Here is a 14,994-nt window from a genome sequence, read left to right on the forward strand (position 1 = left end):
TCATGCCGAATTTGTACAGCATCTTTGTGTGCAGCATCTTGTAAAGATTTTTATCTGATGGGGAGTTCAGCTCAATAGAATAGACTGTGTAGAGTATGCTCTCATACTACATGGAAAGATTTTCACCGTGATGTTGCGCTCAGTCCCCACTTTCTTGTTTGGGCTGCTGACCATACACAGAGACAAGTCCCAGTCACTTATATAATGCACACAAATGGCCGCGCCAGAAATCCGTAACAGCTCTTGCCGTCCAAGATCCTTAAAAAAATGAACACAACAAACCAGAACTTCTCATAGTGAGTATTGCCTCATCAGTGACACCCTTGTGCATAAACACACACTGCGTGAGGGAAATAGGTAGCTGTCACCAGGGTTACTGGGGGATCACACCCCCCCCTTGCTTTCCCTGCTCACCAGAAAGTTTCCTGATAGTGTTGCATATCATGAGATATCAGAAGTATCCGACCTGCGGAGCCTTTAAAAACATCAAAAGAACTTTCATAGCGTAAAAAAGTTTTAATAAAAGCCCAAAGGCCCCCACGTAAAAAACTGCGTACATAAAATAGACTTGCGTAATAGCATATCACATAACACAATACCACATCGCCGCCAGCTCCGGTCACCTCTCACATGCCCAGGCCGCGTCGCCTATGATGAATGGTATTACAGCGTGCGTCCTCCAAGCTCCGCCCTACGCGTTTTGTCACGTTATGGGTTGTGACTCATCAGGGGCTGGAGAAGAAATCTCGCTTCAGAGCTCAAAGTTAGCAGGGCCATGTGTGCCCCTGCTAAACCACCGCTATCGCGCCGGTAAATGGGGGTCCCTTCACCCCCAAATCCCCCCTGCACGACTTGGTCGTACATTTGGTCGCTCCTGGAGGCAGGGCTAACCGCCGCAGCCCTGCCTCCAGTCGCGTCTATCAGCGGCGCATCGCTGCCTCTCCCCCGCCCCTCTCAGTGAAGGAAGACTGAGAGGGGCGGGGGAGAGGCGGAGATACGCGCTGACAGACGCGCGTGGGGCAGAGCTGCGGCGGTTAGCCCTGCTCCAACCAGGAAGCGCTCCCCGGCTGTATCGAGGGGATTTGTGGGATCAGGGACCCCGTTAAGCCGCGGGATAGCGGCGTTTTAGCAGGGGCACACATGCCCCTGCTATTTATGAGGTCTGAAGCAAGATTTATTCTCGCTTCAGACTCTCTTTAAGGTGGCCACTAACGGTCCAATGTCTAGCGAAAAATTGTTCGAGCGATCAGAAATTCTGATTGAATTGGTTGCAAATACTCTCCGTTGATGGGCACAATCAATTACAAATGATTATAAAAAAATAGTCGTCCGATTGGATTTTCGTCAAACCAAAAGTTGGATTTTCTTGTTAGTTGTGATAGATAGGAAGCAAAGATTGGTTCGTTTGCGGTGTAGTGAATGATTTCACTTCAGAATTTGCAATCAGAATCAGAGTTGCTCAAACGATTTTTCACTAGAAATTGGATAGTTAGTGGCCACCTTAATACTTTCAGCCATAGACCCTGAACAAGCATGCAGGCAGGGCCGGCCCGCCCATGAGGCGGGGTGAGGCGGGTTCCTCAGGCGGCAGGAAGTGGAGGGGCGGCACCAGATGAAGTGGCTGTGACTGTCTGAGCGGGGGGAGCCAGAGCCGCGGTGAGGGCAGCCCGACCTCTCCCTCCCTCTCCCCGGGCCGCCCTCCATGCTCCCCCTCGGACTTTAGGCAGCAGAGTTAGCGCGCAGGGAAGCGCTGCTGTACAGAGCCTGTTACTCACCTCCCTGGATCCGATCGCCGCTCCCGCCCTGCTGGTCTCCTCTCTGCAATGTAGCCGCTGATACACACGCGGCTGCTTCCTGTTTACACAGGAAGCAGCCACGTGTGTATCAGCCGGCTAGGCAGAGAGGAGACCAGCAGGGCGGGAGCGGCGATCGGATCCAGCTCCAGCCCTGCTGGTCTCCTCTCTGCAATGTAGCCGCTGATACACACGCGGCTGCTTCCTGTTTACACAGGAAGCAGCCGCGTGTGTATCAGCCGGCTAGGCAGAGAGGAGACCAGCAGGGCGGGAGCGGCGATCGGATCCAGGGAGGTGAGTAACAGGCTCTGTACAGCAGCGCTTCCCTGCGCGCTAACTCTGCTGCCTAAAGTCCGAGGGGGGAGCATGGAGGGCGGCCCGGGGAGAGGGAGGGAGAGGTCGGGCTGCCCTCCCCGCGGCTCCGGCTCCCCCCTCCGCCATTATGAGGGGGCACCTACCTGGGCAAGCTACCTATCTATCCTATACTGGGGGGCACCTACCTAATCTAACCTGTTTTGGGGGCAGCTACCTATCTATCCTATACTGGGGGGCACCTACCTAATCTAACCTGTACTAGGGGCAGCTACCTATCTATCCTATACTGGGGGGCACCTACCTAATCTAACCTATACTGGGGGCCAGCTACCTATCTATCCTATACTGGGGGGCAGCTACCTATCTAACCTATACTGGGGGGCAGCTACCTATCTAACCTATACTGGGGGGGCAGCTACCTATCTAACCTATACTGGGGGGCAGCTACCTATCTATCCTATACTGGGGGGCAGCTACCTATCTAACCTACACTGGGGGGCAGCTACCTATCTAACCTACACTGGGGGGCAGCTACCTATCTAACTTATACTGGGGGCAGCTACCTATCTATCCTATACTGGGGGGCACCTACCTAATCTAACCTGTACTGGGGGCACCTACCTATCTATCCTATACTGGGGGGCACCTACCTAATCTAACCTGTACTGGGGGGCAGCTACCTATCTAACCTATACTGGGGGGCAGCTACCTATCTAACCTATACTGGGGGCAGCTACCTGTCTATCATATACTGGGGGGCACCTACCTAATCTAACCCGTACTGGGGGCAGCTACCTATCTATCCTATACTGGGGGGCACCTACCTAATCTAACCTGTACTGGGGGGCAGCTACCTATCTAACCTATACTGGGGGGCAGCTACCTATCTAACCTATGCTGGGGGGCAGCTACCTGTCTAACCTATGCTGGGGGCAGCTACCTATCTAATCTATACTGGGGGCACCTACCTAATCTAACCTGTACTGGGGGCAGCTACCTATCTATCCTATACTGGGGGGCACCTACCTAATCTAACCTGTACTGGGGGGCAGCTACCTATCTAACCTATACTGGGGGGCAGCTACCTATCTAACCTATACTGGGGGCAGCTACCTATCTATCCTATACTGGGGGGCACCTACCTAATCTAACCTGTACTGGGGGGCAGCTACCTATCTAACCTATACTGGGGGGCAGCTACCTATCTAACCAATACTGGGGGCAGCTACCTATCTATCCTATACTGGGGGGCACCTACCTAATCTAACCTGTACTGGGGGCAGCTACCTATCTATCCTATACTGGGGGGCACCTACCTAATCTAACCTGTACTGGGGGGCAGCTACCTATCTAACCTATACTGGGGGGCAGCTACCTATCTAACCTATGCTGGGGGGCAGCTACCTGTCTAACCTATGCTGGGGGCAGCTACCTATCTAATCTATACTGGGGGCACCTACCTAATCTAACCTGTACTGGGGGCACCTACCTAATCTAACCTATACTGAAGGGCAGCGACCTAATCTAACCTATACTGGGGGGAAGCTACCTATCTAACCTATACTGGGGGCACTTATCTAACCTGTATTGGGGGCACCTACCTACCTAGCTAGCCTATACAGGTGGCAGCTATACTGGCTACCTATACTGGGGGCACCTACCTAACTAACCTATACTGGGGGTACCTACCTATCTAACCTATGCTGGGGACAACTATACTGGCTACCTATATTGGAGGCACCTACCTAGCTAACCTGTACTGGGGGCACCTACTTATCTAACTTATACCGGGGGGGGGGGGGGTGCCTGCCTATCTAACATACTGGGGGCAACTATACTGGCTACCTATACTGGAGGCAACTACCTGGCTAACCTATACTGGGGGCAACTTTACTGGCTCACCCATGCCTGGCCACCTATACTCGGGGGGGACCTATAGCTGGTTACCTATACCGGGGGGGGGGCGCAATTTTTACACCCTCGCCCTGGGTGCATTTTAGCCTAGAAACTGCACTGTTGCCGCCGGCCTCCGAGTCCGACGACTCCGAGCTCTGCAGCCTCTCCTGTCTCCTCCAAGGCTGCATGCTGGTGACGCTGCCTAGTGCCTAAGCCTGCTGATTTGATGGCGGCGGCTGCCGCCCGCTCTGCTGCCCTGGCTGCGGCTGATTGTCACGGTCAGTCACTGAGCAGCGAGCGCCGCCGACGTGTCGATGATGATGATAAGGCTGGCTGGCTGCCGCCGGCCGCCGCTCATGTTATGTAGAAATATTTTGGGGGGGGGGGCGCCTTTACGATCTTTGCCTCAGGCAGCAGAAAGTCCAGGACCGGCCCTGCATGCAGGTCAGATGTTTGACTCAACTTTGACTAGGTTAGTTTGTGCTTGTTTCACGTGTGTGATTCAGACACTACTGATTCAAGAAAGATCAGCAGGATACCAGGCAACTGATATTATTTAACATGAAATAAATATGGCATCCCTTCCACTTCAGTTGTCCTTTAAAGATAAACTATTAGCTATAAAATGCCCCCCCCCCCCCTCCCAAAAAAACCCCACATATGTAATCAGGTAAATACTTGCTCTACTTACATAACAGATGTATTGTAGTGTCCATGTTCTGCTTTCTGTTAATCTCCTGTAGTAAATGTGGACAGTTCTGTTGATGGCAGGGGCCATCTTGTGTCATGCAGCTATATCCTTCCCCCTCCTCCCCGCACTGATTCCGTGTACATCGGGGAGGAATAAATGCAGCAGCCACAGACTCACCTACTAATGGATCCAAGCGCTGCCGTTCCCATCTATTCTCTGCACTACCGTCGGTGGTAGTGCAGAGAGTATAGAACGATACTGCAGCACCTGGAACCATTAGTCCGTGAGTCTGTGTGCGCCGCCTTTATCCTTCCCCAATGTTCAGTGCGGGGAAGAGGGAGAATGCAGCGGCGGGTGGCAGAGGGGGGGGCGCAGACATGCCACTGGAGGAGGGGGGCAGAGAAATAGTGACAGGAGATAGCCTCTGGCCCCCCTCCATGCACTCTAACAGCGGCTGGACCACCACAGAGAAGGGGAGACCAAGGCGGCCAATCAAAGAGGAGAGAAGTGAGTGACAGAGGCATCAGCCAATCCGGCTGATTCAGCATGCCTGTCACTTCTCTTTTGCGTCTGCGTACGCTCTTAGAGCCTGGGTGGCATGGGGAGAGAAAATCTGCACGAAAAAAAAGTAAGAATGATTTTAACATTTGAATTGCCTGGTTAGCATTAGCGTCATTTACACTAATATATCAGCCTGCAATAGAGAAATAATTGTGTATTCCTAACAGTTACTCTTTAAGTATGACTTTGGTAGAGAACTTTTCATGCTGTCAACAAATGTGGCAGCCAAAACTCCAACTGTACTCTACTGGTTCATGCACCAAGTGACTTTAGTGATCATGTGCTTTAGGGTATGTGTCCCAGTTAAGTGAACCTTTAGTGAGAGAGATATGGAGACTGTCATATTTATTTCCTCTTAAAAATACAAATTGCTTGGTTGCCTGCTGATCTCTCTCCATAGAGAGCAATACTATTTGTGTGTTTGTTTATCGATGAAAATGTAGTAAATTTTTGTTTGGTTCAAATATTTCTTTAAAAGCAAAGCTGGCATATAATTGAATGCCAGAATAAATGAGCTGCGTTCCCAAATATTCTTAGGAACCACTATCTCCTTGCTCTCTACAGGCGTATGAGATAAACGATTGATCAGATTGGGAACAGTTTGTACTGCTAACGTGCTGCACTTGTACATTATGAAGCAGGCTTCAAGAAGATTGTCACAACAAGCAGCACAGTACAAACAGTTTATGCACTCTCAGGATACACATCTCCGCTGATTGCTTGTGGAAATATTTCATCTCCTCTTGTATTTAACCCTCCTGTTTGGTCTGTAGGAGACATTTCTAGAGACAACAATGTGCTATTTCATTGTTAGGTATGTTGTTCTTTTCTTTAAAGTAAACCTGTAGGAAAAAAGAGCCCCTGGGGGGGTACCTACCTCAGGAGGCGGAAGCCTCTGGATCCTAATGAGGCTTCCCCGTCACTATCCATCAGTCCTATCCAGGGCTAGTAGCAGAACTCAACAATAACATTTAATTTTGGGTGCAGGTGCAGTAGTGGCTCTCCGCTCGGGCTCCAGAGGAAATAGCTAAGCGGGATCGGATCCTATCTACTGCATAGGCGCAGGCGGCTCTCACCTGCACAGTATCAGGCTCGGCTGCATGGGCGTAGCAATCACCCCTGCAACCCTTGCCATCGCAGGGGGGCCCAGAGGCATTGGAACCCCTCCTCCTTCCTTTCCCAAACTGCAAATGCAGCCAATTAGAAAGAAAATCTCCCTGTTCCCTCACAAAAAACGTCCCTGCCACCTCCCCCCACCATGCAGAGTAGCAGAGCGTGTGTAATTTTTCCTTCTGAAGACGTTGAAGACGTTGCTTCACAGCAGAACACTCTCTGTGGCTATTCACTGCCTCCCAATCACGTGACTCGCATGGGGTTAAGGGACCAAGGGGGGCCCTATTAAAGGCCCATACACACGTCGGATTTCCGCAAACGACGGGTCGTTTGAACGTCCCGTCGTTCGCCCCGCTAAATCGGGCGTGTGTACAGACTATCGTTCGTTTGATAAGAGTGGGTTTGAGCGATCCGCCCGGCGGATCGCTCAAACTCACTCTTATCAAACGAACGATAGTCTGTACACACGCCCGATTTAGCGGGGCGAACGACGGGACGTTCAAACGACCCGTCGTTCGCGGAAATCCGACGTGTGTATGGGCCTTTAGTCTAGTTACGCCCCTGCTCGGCTGTTTCTGCCGGTGCCCAAGCCGACAGTGCCTGACAAGGGGATCTTTGTGGGGTGCCAAGGTAGGATCCCCTCTGCTGCAGAGAATGGGGAAAGCCTCTTTAGGATCCAGAGACTTTCCCCTCCTGAAAAAAAGTACCCCACATGGGCACTTTTTTTTCTAACAGGTACACTTTAAATTCTTATGAAAAAGAAATTCTTGTTTTATAGCCAAACATACAAAATTGTGACTATATTTGTGTTGGTGGAATCCATCTAGGACAATTGCCTACATTGCAAAGATTTCTAACTGGTCACAGAAATATTAAAACCACCTGCCCATCGTCATTACAAATTGCTTAATTATATTGGGCGGCCATCGGGAGCTGCAGTACACATGACAGATTATTGGCAGAGCCAGTCATAATCGGCCACCTCAGCCAACTTTAATTTAGTATGTGTACAGGCCTTTCTTCCTCTCGCCTTGTGGTGGCTTGAGTACAGGAAACGCTTATCTGGACTCTGCTGTGAGTGTTACCTATTGCCTAAATAACTTTTTTTTACTCATCAGTAGCTAACTCTGATACATAATTCCATACCTATGGATGTAATATGAATACAGTTGTGATAAACAGCAGATAAAAAATAAGGAACTAAAAGAGGATTGGAAAGAGAAGAATTCACTGAGTTTTAGCTGGCTTGGGCAGAGATCATTAAATAGCTATTTTAATAGCAACAGAACATGTAATTTTAGATTTATTTTAAGCTCAAATATGCTCTGTTTACTTTATGTATATGGGAATGGAAACAAGGGTAAAAAATGGTAGGTATACTGTCTAAAATTTGTAAGAAGCATCAGTAATTTATAGTATCTTCTGATTCTCTTTCAGTTAAACACAGGTGTGACTGAATGCGAGAATTGAGAAGGAACAGTAACAGGGTATGTACACAAACAATCAAACAAAAGTTTCAGCACATATTTGTGATTCTGACATTCTTGTAGAATGTTAGTTTACTCTAGCCGTTCAATGAAATCCTAAAGATTTTTGGTTGCAGATATGCCAAGTTTTCTCAAAGAGAACCCGAGGTTGGTTTGAAAAATCCTATTAGGACACAGAGGCACATTCTGCATGTAATGCACAGCCTCTGTGTCCTTACAGTGTGCCCCCAGTCTCCCCCCGTGCTCTGCTGTCCCCCATAAAAAAAAGCCAGGCTAGCGACACACAGATTGTCGCTACGCGGCTGTTTACCCGAAGGTTGTCTGTCACCGCCGCTTCTCCGCCTCCTCTATAGCGCTGCTTCCCGCCTGTGTCCCTTCCCTTACCGCCTCCGTAAGCCAATTGGAGGAAGCTTACGGAGGCGGGGAGGGAAGGGACACAGGCGGGGAGCATTTTAAAGAACAAGTGACACCCATGCTAACATAGAAATAAAAAAAACAACACATATAAGTAGATAAATACTAGTTCTACTTATATAACAGATGTTTTGCACTGGCCACGTTATGATTCCTGTATATTTTATAAAGGAAAAGCAGAGAATCCTATTCTAGACAGTTTCCATCTTGGTTACCTCTCAATGAAACTAATCCTGCCATCATTTCCTCTCTCACTCTTTTTTTTCTCCTCTTCCTAATTGTTTATTTGCCTTCCTCCCAGGGTCTTCAGACTCCAACTGAGGTCAATACTAGGAAGTGCTTATGTCATTAGATGGAGGGGAGAAATAAAGGTAAGAGTAGGAATATATTATAGATAAAAAGATCCCCCAGCATGCAACTGTTTGGCAATGGCAATTAAAGGGCCAGTGCTGCTAAGGTATGTGATAACTCCAAACCATAAAAGCAGAAAAAGTTTTAAATGCAGGATTAGCATGTTTATCACTATATGGCCCATACTCACGAGGGACTTTTGTCGCCTCAACACGCGGCGCGCGCGTGTTGCGGCGACAGGTCGCCCGTGAGTATGGGCCGTCGCACACGCGCGCACCCCGAACTGTCGCCCGCCGCTCATGTCGCCATGCGATTGAAACTTTCAATCGCATGGCGACAGTCGCCGCTGCCCCCCCGCCGCAACTGTCGCTAGTCCGCGTGAGTACGCGGACTAGCGACAGCAACCTCCATGTAGGTACATGGAGCTTCCGGCGGGGGGAGGAGGAACGTCAGCGACAGCTTCCGCCTTGCCGCTGGTCCCTCTTCCGCGTGTGTACGCGGAGGGACCTGGCGAGAAGCTGTCGCCGGCCTGTCGCCCACACGCTCACGTGTGCTGGCGACAGGCCACATTTCTCGCCCGTGAGTATGGGCCATAATACACTCAGACCAGTTGCTGTTGAAATTAGATTTTTATGATGACAATCCCGCTTAAAAGTACCTGGTCATGAGGCCAGAAACTAGCCTCTGCCTGCACCATACCACACTGTCATTGCAATAAGCTGCAATCTCTGAACAGTATGATGATGATGATACAATACAAGCAGCATCTCCACCCTAAAAAATCTGAAATGTATTGCCTGAACTCAGGCAAAGGAATTTTAGCACCATGGGCCACACTCTACACAAAAAGGTAACATTTCAGGACTCTAATTGCTGAGCAATTAGATGTTATTTTCAGATCTGTTCCTGAAGGTGATGTTTAACAGTTCCTGGGCTATTCATCAAAGTAAAGATATAGAATCCATGTCATTCTGTACAATAAATAGTACACATACTGGTTACAAGGATGCAATCAAATCCTCTCCCCTTGCCAGCCACTAATAAATCCTGCAAAGGGATCTTACATTTATACTTTCTGTGTATCAGCTAAAAAAAGCTATTATTATTATTGATTTATAAAAAGCCAACATGTTCCGTGGTGCTGATTAACCATTTCAGCCCATGGGTATTTTTCACCTTATGGACGAGAGGAATTTTCCCCTTTCCGTGCTCCTCCCTTTTATTCCCTAATAACTTTATCACTACTTATCACAAATACATTATCTTTACCTTGTTTTTTCCGCCACCAATTAGGCTTTCTTTGGGTGGTACATTATGTTAAGAATTATTTTATTCTAAATGTATTTTGACAGTTTTCGGCCATTATAGTTTTAAAATAATACATGCTACCGTAATTAAAATAGACACATGTTATTTGCCCATTTGTCCCGGTTATTGTAACATTAAAATTATACCCATAGTATACTGTATGGTGAAAATATTTTATTTGGAAATTGTAACGATCGGTGTAACACAGAGAGGGTCTGATTACCGGTGAACTGCAGTATCACCTAGAATACAGAATATACCCGATTATTGATGATCTGCAGTATCACCGATAATCAGATATATCTACTAACCTCTGGACACCTGAGATAACAAGTGAGTGTTGAGTGTAACAGTAATACTTTGAGTATTGCACAGAAGTATGTTCCTTCCGTTGGCCTAGACTCTCCCGGGGGAGGAGCTAGGCTGAGAGTAGGAAGGACAGAGTGTGAGTGACACCAGTGAGAGGGTGTCACTAACAGGTCTGGGAACTGCCTCTAACAGTAAGGTCAGTTCTCGAGGTCGGGCAAGCCAGGTCGTTAACACACAGACAGATAAGGTACAGATTCAGGAGACAGATACGGAATCCAATGAACAGGCAGGGTTTGGCAACGGAGTATCAGAATAGCAAGGTACAGAATCAGGATGCAAATACAGAGTCCAGGAACGAGCAGAGTTTGGCAACAGGATATCAGAAATAGCAAGGTACAGAATCAGAGTTCAGAGGAATAGTCAGGCAGGTAGAAGGTCATTTACAAATAATACAGTTCAATATTCCTAACGCTAAGGTGTGAGGTCTGTGATCGTCAACACCTTTGGAAACTATGCTAGAACACAGATACAGACAAGGCCACGTAGTGATCGCAACGCCAGACACCGGGGGAATGACCAGCACCCAGTATATATACACCAGTGCTCTCCAGCACCTCCCTTAAGTGTTGGACCAATGAAAGTGGCTGCAATTGTCAGCTGACCGGCCTGGTCAGCTGACCCTCCTCTGACTGCCATAAAGGCCCTGCCTCTCTGCGCGCGCACGCGTCCTCCTTAACCAGTGTGGACTATCAGTCCCAGCCACACCAGTCATGTGATGCAATGTAGTTGCTGTATGGGATGCGGAATCCGCCGTCACGCTCTCTGCGCGTGCGGCGTTTCCTCCGCATTCCGCCCCACTGAGAGAAGCAGGCCTCCGCGTTCTGCTATGCCAGCCGCGGAAACAGCCGCCTCATCCTGTGTCCATGCGGCGGCTTTTCCGCGTTTCTTCACAGTACCCCCCCCCCCCCCCCAATCTAGTCTAAAATCTTCTCTACCTCGTACTCAGATTGGTCATCTATCATCACAGGAGGAGGAGGAGTGGGACCCACATGGACTGCTGGCTTAAGCAGAGACACGTGAAAGGATCTTACGCCACGCATACTGGCAGAAAGATCAATGGCATAAGTAACATTGTTGATCTTTCTAGTCACTGGAAATGGACCCACAAACCTGGGCCCCAACTTGACTGAAGGCTGTTTTAAGGTTAAGTGACGTGTGGATACCCAGACTAAGTCTCCTGGTTGAAATTTCCACTCTAAGGAACGTTTTTTGTCAGCTTGACCTTTCTGCCTTCCCCAAATTATTTTCCACGATCCCCCACACGTCCTTAAATGACTTTTGCCAGGCCTCCAGAGCTGGAAACGGAGTGTAAGCGATTGACAATGGGGAAAATTTGGGCAGCTTCCCAGTAACTATCTGAAATGGACAGAATCTCGTGGACGAATTTTTTTAAATTATTGTGCGCAAATTCTGCGAAGGGCAAAAACTTGACCCAATCGTTTTGCGCTTCTGCAACGTAACACCTCAAAAATTGTTCTAACGATTGGTTAACCCTCTCAGTCTGACCATTGGTCTGTGGGTGGTAGCCCGACAAAAATGACAGTTCCATGCCCATTTGGTGACAGAATGCCCTCCAAAATCTCGAAACAAATTGGACTCCCCGATCTGACACAATGTTTTCCGGAATGCCATGCAAACGGAAAACATGGATGATGAATAAATCGGCCAACTCCTGGGCCGAGGCGAGTCCTTTTAAGGGCACAAAATGGGCCATTTTACTAAAGTGGTCGACTACCACCCAAATGACCGACATGCCCTCAGACCTGGGAAGTTCACCCACAAAATCCATTGACAGGTGGGCCCACGGCTCACACGGGGTGGGTAAGGGCTGCAACGTTCCCACAGGTGCCAGCCGGGAGGGCTTACTTTTTGCACACACTGCACACTCTCTAACATACTCCTTGCAATCCGTTGCCAGAGAAGGCCACCAAGCGCACCTGGCAACCAGATCCTGTGTTCTGGAGGCCCCAGGGTGTCCCGCATTTTTGTGTGAATGGAACATTTGTAAGATCTGGAGGCGGAATGGCAGTGGTACAAACATAACCCCTTCAGGCTTCCCCTCCGGGACGTCCTGCTGAAAGGGCCCTAAGATCTCCGCCCAGTCTTTCCATGTCTCAGTTGTTGCTAGTATCAGTTTCTGCGGAACAATGGTCTCTGGGGTAGAGGGCTGTGCTGTCTCTGGCTCAAAACATCTGGACAGGGCATCTGCCTTAATGTTCTTGCTACCTGGAGTGTACGTTATTATAAATCTAAACCTCGAGAAAAACAGAGACCATCGAGCCTGACGGGGGCTTAATCTTTTAGCTCCCTCGATGTATTCCAAATTTTTGTGATCAGTGAAAACTGTGATCGTATGTTCTGCTCTTTCCAACCAATGACGCCATTCCTCAAAGGCTAACTTGATGGCCAGGAGTTCCCTGTTGCCTATGTCGTAGTTTCTCTCTGCCGGAGAGAACCTACGAGAAAAATAGGCGCATGGGTGTAATCTACCCTGCAACTCTGATCGCTGCGACTGCACAGCCCCTACCGTGACCTCCGAGGCGTCCACCTCAACAATAAAGGAGTAGGAAGTGTCGACGTGTCTTAGGATGGGTGCAGAGCACGTGGAGAATGCTTGCAGAGCTTCTGGAGACCAGTGGGTAGTATCTGCCCCTTTTTTTGTGAGACTAGTGAGGGGTGCAATGACAGTAGAGTACCCCTTTATGAACCTTCTATAGTAATTGGCAAATCCCAAAAATCTCTGAAAAGATTTCAACCCCACAGGTTGAGGCCAATCCAGCACAGCAGAGACCTTGGCAGGGTCCATCGACAGGCCCGAGGTGGAAATTATGTACCCCAAAAAGGTGACAGATGTTACCTCGAAGATGCATTTCTCCAATTTAGCGTAAAGCATGTTCTGCCTCAGTTTGTCCAATACAATTCGGACGTGTGTCCTGTGCTCAGAGAGGTTGTTGGAAAAAATAAGTATATCATCCAGGTATACTAACACGAATTTGCCCAACACCTCTCTGAATACCTCATTAATTAGTTCTTGGAAGACGGCCGGGGCGTTACACAGCCCGAAGGGCATCACCAAGTACTCGTAGTGCCCGTCGGGCGTGTTAAAGGCCGTCTTCCATTCATCGCCCTTTCTAATCCGCACCAGGTTGTATGCACCCCGCAAATCTAACTTTGAAAAGACTTTAGCGTTGGTAACTTGTGTAAATAGGTCATCTATCAGGGGCAAGGGGTAGCGATTTTTTACAGTGATTTTATTCAGGCCCCGGTAATCTATGCATGGCCGCAGACCTTCGTCTTTCTTTTTAACAAAAAATAACCCTGCGCCAGCGGGCGACCGGGAAGGTCGAATGAACCCCTTGGCTAAATTCTCACTGTTGCATGGCCACTTTCTCTGGCCCGGACAAATTGTAAAGATGACCCCTTGGGGGCATACAACCAGATTGAAGATCGATGGGGCAATCAAACGGCCGATGTGGCGGTAACTTGTCAGCAGCCTTGGGACAGAACACATCAGAATACTCGGAATTTTTTGTACTGGAACCCCCTCCAAATGAATCCTGGTCTGGCCTAATGTCACCTTCCCTAAACACTGCTGGAAACAATGAGGTGACCAGCTGGTTAACTGCCCAGTGGTCCAATCGAACTGTGGAGAGTGAAGGTGCAACCATGGCATGCCAAGGATGACTGTGGAGGTGGTCATGTGTAATACAAAAAACTGTAATATTTCGCTGTGTAGTACCCCTATAGTGACTTCCACCTCTGGTGTCTGAGACAGCGGATGATTACTTTGCAGGGGGGAATCATCTACTGCCGTAACCTGAATGGGTGGTTTTACCGGGGTGAGCGGAATACCCAATTTCTTTGCAAATTCGAAATCCATAAAATTAGCTGCAGCGCCCGAATCAATAAAGGCCTCAGAAACCTCAGTTTTATCTTCCCATGTAACAGTACAAGGAAGAAGTTACCATCTCTCATCTAGGTAGTAGCGTTTCCTCTCCACTTGAGAAAACTCTGACCGACCAATCTGCATTGGTTCAGGTGGAGGCAAATCGGGAGGAGGTGGAGTTTCAGGGGGCACAGCGTGGGACATTATTTTCACATGGCTTCCACCCCGGGTCTGTCTCTGATAGCGCAGCCGGCGATCTATCCTGATGGCTGATAAAATGGCCTCATCGATAGATTGGGGCTCAGGCTGGCTTAGCATGAGATCGGAGACCTCATTTGACAACCCTGATAGGAAACAATCCAAAAGGGCAAAGGTGTCCCACCTGGCTGACACTCACCACCTCCTAAATTCAGCAGCATACTGTTCAACCGGACTCTTGCCTTGACGTAACAACTTGAGCTTCCGCTCAGAAGTTGAGGCCATGTCTGGATCGTCGTAAATTACGGCCATAGCCTTAAAGAATTCATCTACGGAGGTTAAGGCTAAATCTCCGGTGGGCAGACTGTATGCCCAGGTCTGAGAATCGCCTGATAACAAGGTTTTAATGAATGTAATCCTTTGGGCCATAGTTCCTGAAGAGTTAGGTCTCAACTCAAAGTATGAGAACACTCTACTCCTAAAATTTCGGAAGTCAGATCTGTGACCGGAAATTTTTTCAGGTACAGGCATACATATGTCTGTGCTAAGAGGAGATCGCACTGTTTGAAGTTCCTGAATAGCCCCAAATATCTGACATGTCTGGGTCTGTTG

General features: G+C 48.8%; 1 protein-coding gene and 2 non-coding genes across 7 annotated transcripts in view; 1 reads left to right on the top strand and 2 right to left on the bottom strand.

Moving 5' to 3' along the window:
- LOC137538517 (ras-related and estrogen-regulated growth inhibitor-like) overlaps window positions 1–14,994 on the bottom strand; it is a 210,448-nt gene that overhangs the window by 116,688 nt on the left and 78,766 nt on the right. The window lies entirely within an intron of this gene.
- Window positions 1,826–1,964, top strand: LOC137539283 (small nucleolar RNA SNORA17). Its single transcript, XR_011024983.1, has one exon. It is a non-coding gene; the product is annotated as a small nucleolar RNA SNORA17 (small nucleolar RNA).
- LOC137539282 (small nucleolar RNA SNORA17) lies at window positions 1,904–2,045 on the bottom strand. Its single transcript, XR_011024982.1, has one exon. It is a non-coding gene; the product is annotated as a small nucleolar RNA SNORA17 (small nucleolar RNA).

The sequence above is a fragment of the Hyperolius riggenbachi genome, chromosome 11 (assembly GCF_040937935.1).
Source record: "Hyperolius riggenbachi isolate aHypRig1 chromosome 11, aHypRig1.pri, whole genome shotgun sequence".
NCBI lineage: Eukaryota > Metazoa > Chordata > Amphibia > Anura > Hyperoliidae > Hyperolius > Hyperolius riggenbachi.